Here is a 10,905-nt window from a genome sequence, read left to right as displayed (position 1 = left end):
CTATAAGAAAGTTCACAGAATGGGTTGGCATAAACAACAGATATTTATTGTCTTACGATTCTGAAGGTTCAAATCTGAGATCAAAGTGCCTGGAGGGCTGTTTCTACTAAGGTCATTTTTTCTTGACTGTCTCCTTCCTGTATCTTCACTTGGTTTTCCCTCTGTCCCTATCTCTACCTCAATTTCCTCTGTATCTAAGTATTTTAGTCAGACTGCATTATTATAACTTCATTCAAAGTCAATTACCTCTTTAAAGATCTCATTTCCAAATGCAGTCAATGAGGTATTAGGAGTTAGTCTTCACCATAAGAATTTGGTGGGTAAGATGATTCACCTTATACCATTATAATTTCTGTTTTATTGAAAATGAAACTGGAAAACAAGTATCTTCCCCAAGTTCCCAGAGCTATTACTACAATCAAAATCTGAACCTAATCATCTAGCTTCAGAATACCTCTAGAAACTATTCAATCTGAAAATTATTATCAGTATGTGTGCAGGCTGGTGTTTGCATATAGTATATGCATACATACATGTTCGTGCATCTTTGCATGTGTATAGAGTCCAGAGGTCGACAGTCGGCGTATTCTTCTATGTCTCTAACTGATTTTTCAGACAAAGTCTTTCATTGAACCTGGAGATTATCAGCGGACTAGATGGGCTGAACATCAAGCCTGTCTGCTTGGTGTGTCTGAAGAATGATCCAGATGGAAGTACTTTCAATTTGAAATAAAAGAACTAATAATAAACAGCAGATAACATCAAATTGGGCACTTACAACACACAACAGAAATGACTGGAATTCTGAGTGAGAGTCAACAAGCCATAGATAGATACAGAATTCAAGTTGGGCGCTTACAGGATCCAGCAGAAATGACTGGTAATCCCTGCTCAAATAATCAACTAGAGGTCCCAAGTGAGATTTCCAAGTGGAACTTCTTTTTTCCATTCCAGTAAGGCTTCCAGCTTCCTGTTCCCACCACAGGCATTTTTATACCATGGAATAAACAATAGTATAAACTCAGCTGGAAATGTTTACCTTCTAGCTATTCTCAAGGGCACAGCATTTATTTATGATGTATTTCTTTTATTTTATATTTACTTTCTAGCTTTTCATAAGGGGAAAATGTTTATTTATGATGTATTTCTTTTATTTTATGTGTGAATGTAGTGTCTACATGTATGTATGTCCTCGGCATGTGTGTCTGATGCTAACGGAAGCCAGAGAGGGTATTAAATCCTTTACAACTCCAGTTTCAGGGAGTTGTAAGCCACCATCTTGATTCTGGGAATTGAATCCATCCATCTGCAAATATTCTTAAAAACTGAGCCATCACACCAGCCTAATGCTTTTAATACCTTTCTGTTTGGTATTCTCTTTCCGTCCTATCGCAGGCAAGGGGCCATATAGACCCAGGAAAGGCTTAGATGACACTTGAGACAAACACGCTTGGGTCTGAGACAAGGACCCATCTTGTTCTGAGTCTTCTCCTAACAAACACACGTGACAATTTTGCTTCCCAGGTGGTAGGATTACCAGCATATGATTCCCCACCCAGTCTTCCGTGTGGGTGCTAAGGATCTGTATTCAGGTCTTCATGCTTGCACAGCAAATACTTTATGACTGAGTTATCGTCCCAACTTTCTCTTCAAATTACTCTGCTTAAATATTATTTATTAGAACATTCTCCATCTTGTTTTTGCTACACCAAAAATTGTTCCCAGATCCAAAATGTAAAAATATTTAGTCTAAATGAATTCACACTGAATCTTTTATCAAGCTGTACTGCTAGTAATTTCTGCTTTGTGTAAAAAAACAGCCACACGTAGCCATGTTGGGATGCCTGTTGCAGTGTCTTAAAGGTTGCAGTGTTCACCAAGCTCTTTCATATCCCCAGTGTTTTCACTTTGTTATTTTCCACATTTTTCAGCTAAGTAAACTGAGACTTGGAAAAATTATGTCCTTGCTTTTCACAAAAATTAATGCTGGGAATTTGAAACCAGATGTCCATATTTGTCCCTTCTGTCCTTGCTCATAAACTCCAGGGTACATGTTGAAGTTGGGCTTGGCCATATTTTTTGCTCATCTGTTGGTCCTGTGGGGCCTTTTTCCTTTCAAAGGACACATCGTCATTCTTCACTCAGCTGCCTTTGCCCAGGCCTGCCTGCTGTGTGTGTGCACCATCTAGAAAACACTAAGCACCTTTGGCATCACTTCACAGCACTTGCAAGCCTCCCTCCAGAGGTATCCTAAGCTATTCATCAACCGATCCCATTTCATGTCCCTCTGTGGCTCACTTCTCTGTGCTGGAGTCTGAATCCATATGGTACAAAGAGGAAAATAGAGAAGAATTTCAAGTATAATTCAAGTATAAACACACACACACACACACACACACACACTACACAATCACACATCTTTGGACTCTCAATGTCTGTATTTCACAGCCATGTTTTTACCTCTTCTCTGAATTTGGAGAGACATTTGTAACTAAATGTCCATTTTCTTTGTAAAAATAAATGACAAAATATGCCTAGTTACACATTTGATATAGCCCCGAAGGCCTCCTACCACACAGCACAAAATATGAATGCTTTGTCTAACTTTCTGCTTTAATTCCTAATTACTTACCAATTTCTTGCCTGTTATGGAAAAATATTAAAGCTGGAATAGAACATCTAGTGTAGCTGTTCATAACAGAAACCAGAAATGAGACCCCAGACATTACTGCCCTCTACCTGAGTATGTATTAGAAAGCCCTGAATAGTGCCTCAGTTTTATCTTTGGTCAAAATGTTTCATGGAAATATGAATCATTTTGACTTAATTAGACTTACATGAGTAAGCTGTGTTAGGAGTCTGGGTTACACAAATTCTTTGTTAATTTAGTATTATTTATTAAAAGGCAAACTAATGGTAACCCTAATTATCCTCTAAATATTTAACACCTACTGTGTGAAGGACACTGAAAAAACTTAGATAAGTTTAAGCTCCGAAGTAGCATCGCTGTCCCTTTCTGAAGGTGATACATCTCTCTCAGGTTAGATTCTTAAGAGAAACATTGGTGTTCCTGCACTTGAATTTTGAACTAAGCAGAGTATTAAGTGTTGACCTCTTAAGAGTATTAAGTGAAGCTTTTTGCTTCTTTCCAACAGTGATGAAAATCCTCTTATCAGCTGCAATCTTAGACAGTAACAGAAGCACTCCTAGCCTACTCAAAGCAATAGGGATGGAGATAGAAGAAACCTAGGCAGGAAAAACTAGAATGTAAGAGAGAGAGGGCTAGAACTGTCAGCCAGAAGAATCGGGTTGTAATCTGACTCAGGTCCTTACCAACTCGGTTTACTCTTTCCTTCTTTTCTAATATGGTTAAATGCCATGCTCTGTTCTCTCTTACATTTGTAATCTTTCAGGTTGACACATAACTTTTCCTGATCTTGTATGATATTCCTCACTGTTTTGTATAAATGTTATCAGGCCTGTGAGTTATTTTAGCAAAGGAACAACTGGGTATTTAAAGTTAATGCCACGATCTGAGGAATAAACAGTTTATATTTCAAAGTGAAAGTCAAGCACAGAGTCTTTTAGGAGACCTTAGGGAGACAGAAATGATAGATACATCAGAAGTTGGCAGAAGCTTGTGTGCATTCACAGCTATAGAAGCACATCCATCATCCCACGTAATCACACACAGATCACAGAATGTACTAAAATTAACTACATAGTTACTAAAATTAACTACGTAGTTCTCAAGACAAACCAGTTATGATTTTGGTTAAGATATTAGCTAGCTGTAAATTTGGATTACAATTATCACTACTTTCTTATATAAAATGATTGTGGAATAGAGAAAATAAAACCATTACTTTTCCATAAATGAGCCAGTTTCCTGTGATTATTGTTTTGTTTTATCCTTGAATATTATTGTTCTAGTTTGTTTCTCCATTGCTGTAACAAAATACTCTGACCAATACCAACTTGGGCAGGAAAGGGTTTATTTTATCTTACATCTCCCAGGTCACAGTTCATCACTGAGGGACCCCAATGTAGGAACTCAGGGCAGGAACCTGGAGGCAGGAGCTAAGGCCATGGAGGAACACTGCTTACTGGCTTGCTCCCCCGGCCCCTGATCAGCCTGCTTTTTTATGCAACATAGGCTCACCTGCCCAGTGGAGGCATCACCTACAGTGGCCTGGGCCCTCCCACATCACTTGGGACATTACCCAATTGAGGATCCTTCAACCCAGGAGTGTCAAGTTGATATTAAAGCTATCCAGCACAATTGATGCCTTGTCAACTTGACACACAAAACACATCAGTATTAAACCATAACCTTTCCAATTCTTGTCCCCAAGATATGATGTTAACATCACAACACAAGACAGTACAACCTTAAAAGCTCCACAGTCCTTAAAAAATCCAAACACTTAAAAGTACATAGTCTCTTTTAAAAGTATCTTAACTACAGGTGGACTTCTGCAAAATTCAAAACAAGTACTGTCTTATTTCAAAGGGAAGAATTGGGTACATGTAAGCAAAACCAAAGTCCAGTAAAGTAGCTCAAGGCTGGACATCTACGATTCACTCACGATCTTCTGGGCTCCACAGGGTTCTGACAGCTCCACTTCTCTGACTCTGCTGTCCACAGCACACACAGCTCATCTCTCAGACCCAGGCCAGCTCCATTCCACACCTACCACTGTCCTTGGTGGTAGTCCCATGGCCCTGGCATCTCCAAAAAGCTGGAGTCTCCACTGAACTGAGGCTACACCTTCACTAATTGCCTCTTCTTGACTCTTGGGGTACAAAGCCTCAGATTCTCTCCATGACCCCTTCAGTCCTGGGGTCTTCACTGCAACTAAAGCTATACTGTCACCTATGGCCTTTCCTGGCCTCTCAGAGTGCCAAGCCTCAGCTGCTCTCTGTGACCCCTTCATGCTTTCAACACCAAAACCATGAAGGAGACTCTTACACATTACCAAGTCCTGCTTCCAGCTCGAGATAGAGGCTCAGGTCTCCTCTGTGTGGTGACCCTGAGGAAATACCTTGCAGAAGACTTCACCAAAATGATACTGGTCTTTTGCTACTTACAGCTGATTTTTCAGCCCCAGCTAACCTGCATCAATTGTCCCAGTAAAGTAAAGGTTTTACTTTTGGTTCTGGTCTCTTCCTAATCACAGCTGATTCTTCAGCCCCAGCCAACCAGAACCCACAGATTCTCAATTCAAAATATCACAGGAACAGCCCTGATAGTCTCTGCTTCCTTTTGAAGCTTCACAAGCCAGGCCTCCATTGTTCACAACTCTTTCAGCATAATTGTTCCAAGCTCCACAGCAACAAACTCTGAGCAATCAATGGCTTTTTCAGCCCAAAGTTCTGAATGCTTCCACAATCCTCCTAAAAACACCAAGGTCAGATCTGTCAGAAACCTGGAGGAAGAAGCTAGAGCACAGGCCATGGAGGAATGCTGCTTACTGGCTTGCTCCCCATGGCCTCTGCTCAGCCTGCTTTCTTATGCAACATAGTTCCACTTGCCCAGGGGTGGCACCACCACTGTGGGCTGTGCTCTCCCACATCACACAGGAAATTCACTAACTGAGGCTCCCTCAACCCAGGTGTGTTAAGTTGATACTAAAGCTACCCAGCATAATTACTGTCATCTTTTCACTTATTTATTTATTACTGTTATTCTCATAGTCACATAAAACAGGTAATTCCATTCCCATTCTATAAATGAATATACTAGGATGTAGAGGGATGTCTGTAAAATGAAGGTACATTAAAACACCTGCAACTCATCTATCACTTCCCTGGTGTTCTACCTCTCTAGAAATGAAAGTATTTTCTCCAGAAGAACAAGCCATCATGCTTAAGAGATCTCTGCAGTACCTCCGCATTCTATTGTACTTCCCTGTTTGAAGGCAGCATCTTTCTGTCCAGACATATTTTTTTTCTTTGCTGATATTTTCTAATCTTGTGCTCTTGCATGTCTTCAGTTTTTACTATGTGCTTCAGTCTGTTGTTGCTATTATGCTAGAATGCCCAAGGCTGGGTGATTGATAAAGCATTGAGATTTGTTTCTTACAGGTCTAACAACTGTTATGTCTGGGTTGAGGGTCTTGCATTTGGCAAAGGGTCTTCTTACCTTAACATAGAATGACAGAAGGCAGAAAGTTCAGATAGCAGAAGGGACCAAACTCACTTGAAAAAAAAAGCTCTCTCCTAGAGTGTTAACCCAGTCCAAAGATAACATTCGTCCATTCATGAAGGCAGAACACCTGTGACATCACCTCACTGGGCTGCGCCATCTAATACTGCCCATCCAGGATTAAGTTTTCACATCTTTGTACATCAGCCCCTTATTCACAACATAATCTGTGTGATCTTTCAGATGGTGATTTGTTCATTTCATCACTGCAAATACACACAGCAACTCCATGACGTCCGTTGCTCTTCTTGGTGAAGCCCCAGTTTACTACCCCAATTTCATCCAGAATTATTCTCTTTGCCCTCCATAGAAATGTAGGTCATATAATCAGTGTAGGGAATTTACTGCATACCTCTCAGAAAACACTCTTTGCAAATTTTATTATATCATTCCAAAACATTCTTCTTCCAGTCTTCTAAATATTCATAATTCAACTCTTAACCATCAAAGACTTCTCCCAAGGCTGCAGGCTGAATGAAGACTCCTGTCAAATCCTGTCACCATGGAAAAAGAATTTCTTTCAATAGATTTCTTTCTTATAATTTTCCAATCTATAATTATAGAGTTATTTGCAAAGTTACTGTTTGGTATTTTTTATACCTACCACTGGTCTCTTAAGTACCACAGGGTAGAGAATTGCCTCAGTGTCTTCCACAGAGAAAATTTATTATAGATGCTCAAAATAAGGGAGGTATTCATTTATTTTTACATACTTTAATTATATAAATAAAATGTTTGATGAAATTTGTGTATGTAACATTTTTGTTGAGTGAAGATTGTTGGATGTTCTAAAAGAATTTGACTCAAATACCCAATTGTATTAATGTATCCTTGTTAATTGTCTTTGATAAACTTTTATTCTAAAATACTTTCACTTACTAAAATGATGTGAAGAAACAATATCAAGGTCCAGCATGTATTATACCCTGTTTATTTTATTATTAACATTTTACAAGAGTATGGAACATTTGTGGCAGTTAATAAACTGGTGATACAGTACTAATAGACAAAGACCATTTTTTATTCCTATTACTTAGTACCTGCCTAATCTGTAAAGTGGATCCTGTCTAGCATTCATGACATCTTACCTTTAACCACCACACCTTCTTAAGGGATTCTTGGCTCTGGCACTGTTTATAATTTTATTACTGACCTCTGAAGATCTCATTCTTCCAATACAAAACTTCAGTCCAATGGAGAAACATCAGACAAATCCTACTGACAGATATTTTACGAAATACCCAAGTAGTAAAGTACCATTCCTTTTACTTTATATCAAGGATTCAGACTGTGACTTACTGCCATTAGTATTAATCATTGTTATCTGGCAGAGGTAGCTTTTGACAGGTTCCTCACATCATTAACTGACTCCAATATCCTTCTTGACTGCACCCCTCAGGAAGAAGCTATTATGAACAACCTTCATATAAGGACTAGGGTGTTGAGTACTACCTGCTGGCTGGTAGAGTAGCTCTACAATGATTTGGAAGTAGTTCACATTGTAAATGTCTGTAGTTGTTATTTATTCACTCATTTATGTAATTAAGAACACACCCACATTTATTTTATAATTTGGGTCATATACCAATATTAATTTATGTTTTATTTCAGATTGTTAAATGTTTGGTCATTGTGAACTATTTCAGTTGAATCCTCTCCTTTGAAAAACACCACTAAGACTCTCTCTCTCTCTCTCTCTCTCTCTCTCTGTATGTGTGTTGTGATAGTTATTTATTTGATCATTTTTTATTTTCTACCGTTACTTAACATTCATAGTCACCTTGTGTATTTCCTACCTTCTTTAGAATCTGCCTTTCACCAAAGGATCACTGTTTTGTTTCGTTGGAGAATAAACTGTTTTTTCCACTGTTTTACTCTGCTATTCCAATTGAGCACACATGTATCTTTAAAAGTTATTCGACAGTACTTGTTTTGGGCTTGTTTGTTCCTTTTATTCTCTTCTTTCTTTTTACATTTTTGTTTGGGAAGTTTCTCTTTACCATCTTCATGTTTATCAATTCATTCCTCAGCTCTGCCGTCTACTCATGAGCCCATTGAAGGCAAAAGGCATATCTCATGTCTGCTGTAGGGTTTTCATCTCTAGTGATTCTTTTGTTTTAATTAAAGTTTCCCTATGTCCTTTTGCATTTTCTGTCTTCCTCTACAAGTTAGCTACTGTCCTTGTTTACAATTATTTACATATTATTCCTAGAGTTTTGAATTCCATGTTTGATAATTCCAAAAATACACATTGCATTTCATTTGGGTTCTTGAGACTGCTTTGTCACTTAGGGTCCTAGTTTTTTCTTTATAACATGCCTTATTATTTGTTTTCTATTGAATTAGAGGATCTGAGGCAAATCAGCCATTAGTGTGATTAGTATGAAATATATGTTAATTTTGTGAGGTTCTCAATTATGTTTACTTTTTCTTTACTGTAGTATTGGTTGCAAAAACTTCAAGTTTCCCTTCTCCTGTGCTTTTCCTTCCGCTTTGGTTTTGGACTCCCTTATCTGCCATCCTTAAAGCCCTGTATGTTGTTCCTTAGTGTACTGTAGCTCCTTTACCTGTACGCTGGGTTTTGATACTCTTCTGTGCGTGTGACAATTCAGTATAAGAGACCAGAACACAGAAAAAAAATATTCTAATTAATTTACAACTTTTAGTGAATCATTGTCTGGACCCTGTGACCTTCAAAAATGTTGTTCTAATGATAATGACCTTTTTACTCTGCACATCCTCTCTTCTTTTGCTTCAGCATTCCAAATCCATTTTGTGTAGGCCTTGGTCTCTTTCTTTCTCCCTGAGTGACATGAGAATTGAGGCTAGATTGAGAGCAATTCTCTTCCTTCAGTAAGAACATATGCTGTAACAAAACACTGAAGAAAACCAACTGGTTGAAGAAAGAGTTTGTTCCAGCTTACAGCTCCCAGGTCACAGTCTAACATCAAGAGATGTCAGGGAAAGAACTCTGGGCAGGAATCTGGAGGTGGGAGCTGAAGCAGATACCATGGAGTAATGCTATTTACTGACTTGCCTCTCAGGACTGTGCTCAACCCTCTTTCTTATACAACACAGGACTACCTACGTAGGGGTGGCACCACCCACAGTGAGCTGGGCCTTCAAAGGTCATTCAACAATCAAGAGAAAACCTCAGAGAAATGACCACAGACCAGTCTGTTATAGGAAATGCCCCAATTGAAGTTTCTTCTACCCAGGTGTGTCAAGATTATAACTGAAGCTGTGGAGCACAGCTTTCTTGATATATTTCACAGTGATTGCTGTGCCACTGGACTTGACAGAAACAGGCAAGAGCCATTCTTGGATCTTCAGCCTGAAAACCTTGTAGAATTCCTGAATGGAAAGTCAAAAAATATGTGATAATCCTCTTGGGACTGAAGTCTCAGGAGTTTGTCACTACCACCCCCAGCCTATCGCAGGTCTCCAGGTGTTCCCCAAAGTGTTTAAGTGTCACTATCATTTTATGAATCCAGCTTCTCTGGTTTATAATAGGCAGATATTCTTTTTTCTTTTTCTTTCTTTCCTTCCTTCCTTCCTTCCTTCCTTCCTTCCTTCCTTCCTTCCTTCCTTCCTTCTCTCTCTCTCTCTCTCTCTCTTTCTTTCTTTCTTTCTTCTTTCTTTCTTATTTCTTTTTTTGAGACAGGGTTCCCCTGTAGCTCCAGCTGGCCTGGAACTCACTGTGTAGGCCAGGCTGGCCTCAAATTCACAAAGATTCTCCTGTCTCTGCCTCCCAAGTGCTGGGATTAAATGTGTGCACCACCATGCCTGCCTCCAACTATATTCTTTAAAGTTCACTTTTCCCTGAGTCCAAGTGAGCAGTTTTCCCTGCAACCTGGATTTACTTATGGGTCCAAGAGATGGTCTTCATTTTTCACTGTGTCCTTTTCTTATTATAGGGGCAAGAGTGACCAGGTCCTTCATGTATTTGATGTAAAATCAAATACTCTGTGTCAGATTTATCTATAAAACACATCCTTCCATGTTTCTATGACCACTTGCTCTTTTTCCTAATCCCACTAATTCTGTTTCTCAGAATTCCAGGAAACTTTCCACATTCAGCTCATATGACTCCTTCATAAGATTTTTCCCAAAAATATCAGCATCATTATTCCACTTGCATGTTAGTATTTCAGTGGGAACCATTGTAGATACACTTTGATGAATTAGTGAAGAAGCTAATCAAGATTAATGTCCTAATTCTTAAAGGTTTGTAAGGTAGTAAACAAATTAATGGGCTAATCTACTAAATCTTCTTGGCTAAGTATTGATGGCTTTGTCCTAGTTAGGTAAAATTTTTATTTCTTCACAGAAGCAAGATCATAAATTAAGCTATAGCCATATTTTTTATCAACTGACACCAGGTACAAATTTTTTCTCCAGCCCTTACTGACTCACTACATATTGGGCTTTTCCCACATCAAACTGAAACAGGGATTGGGCAACAAATATTTACAAATTGAAAACTCATGGCTTTAGTCCAACAAAAAGCCTTACGTATAAAATCTTTACCACAATTTCCATTTTTGACAAAGTGTATGTGGGATATTAAATGTGCCCCTCTGAAAAACCAGATACAATTACATATAGCTGTTATATATGATTTTTCATCTCTTGTTTATTGGTATTTTCTAAATTTTATATGATGGATAAGTAAGCCTTTTTGAAGAGAATAGTAG

The sequence above is a fragment of the Nannospalax galili genome, unplaced genomic scaffold, assembly GCF_000622305.1.
Source record: "Nannospalax galili isolate Female #2095 unplaced genomic scaffold, S.galili_v1.0 scaffold347, whole genome shotgun sequence".
NCBI lineage: Eukaryota > Metazoa > Chordata > Mammalia > Rodentia > Spalacidae > Nannospalax > Nannospalax galili.
This window is presented reverse-complemented; position numbering follows the sequence as displayed.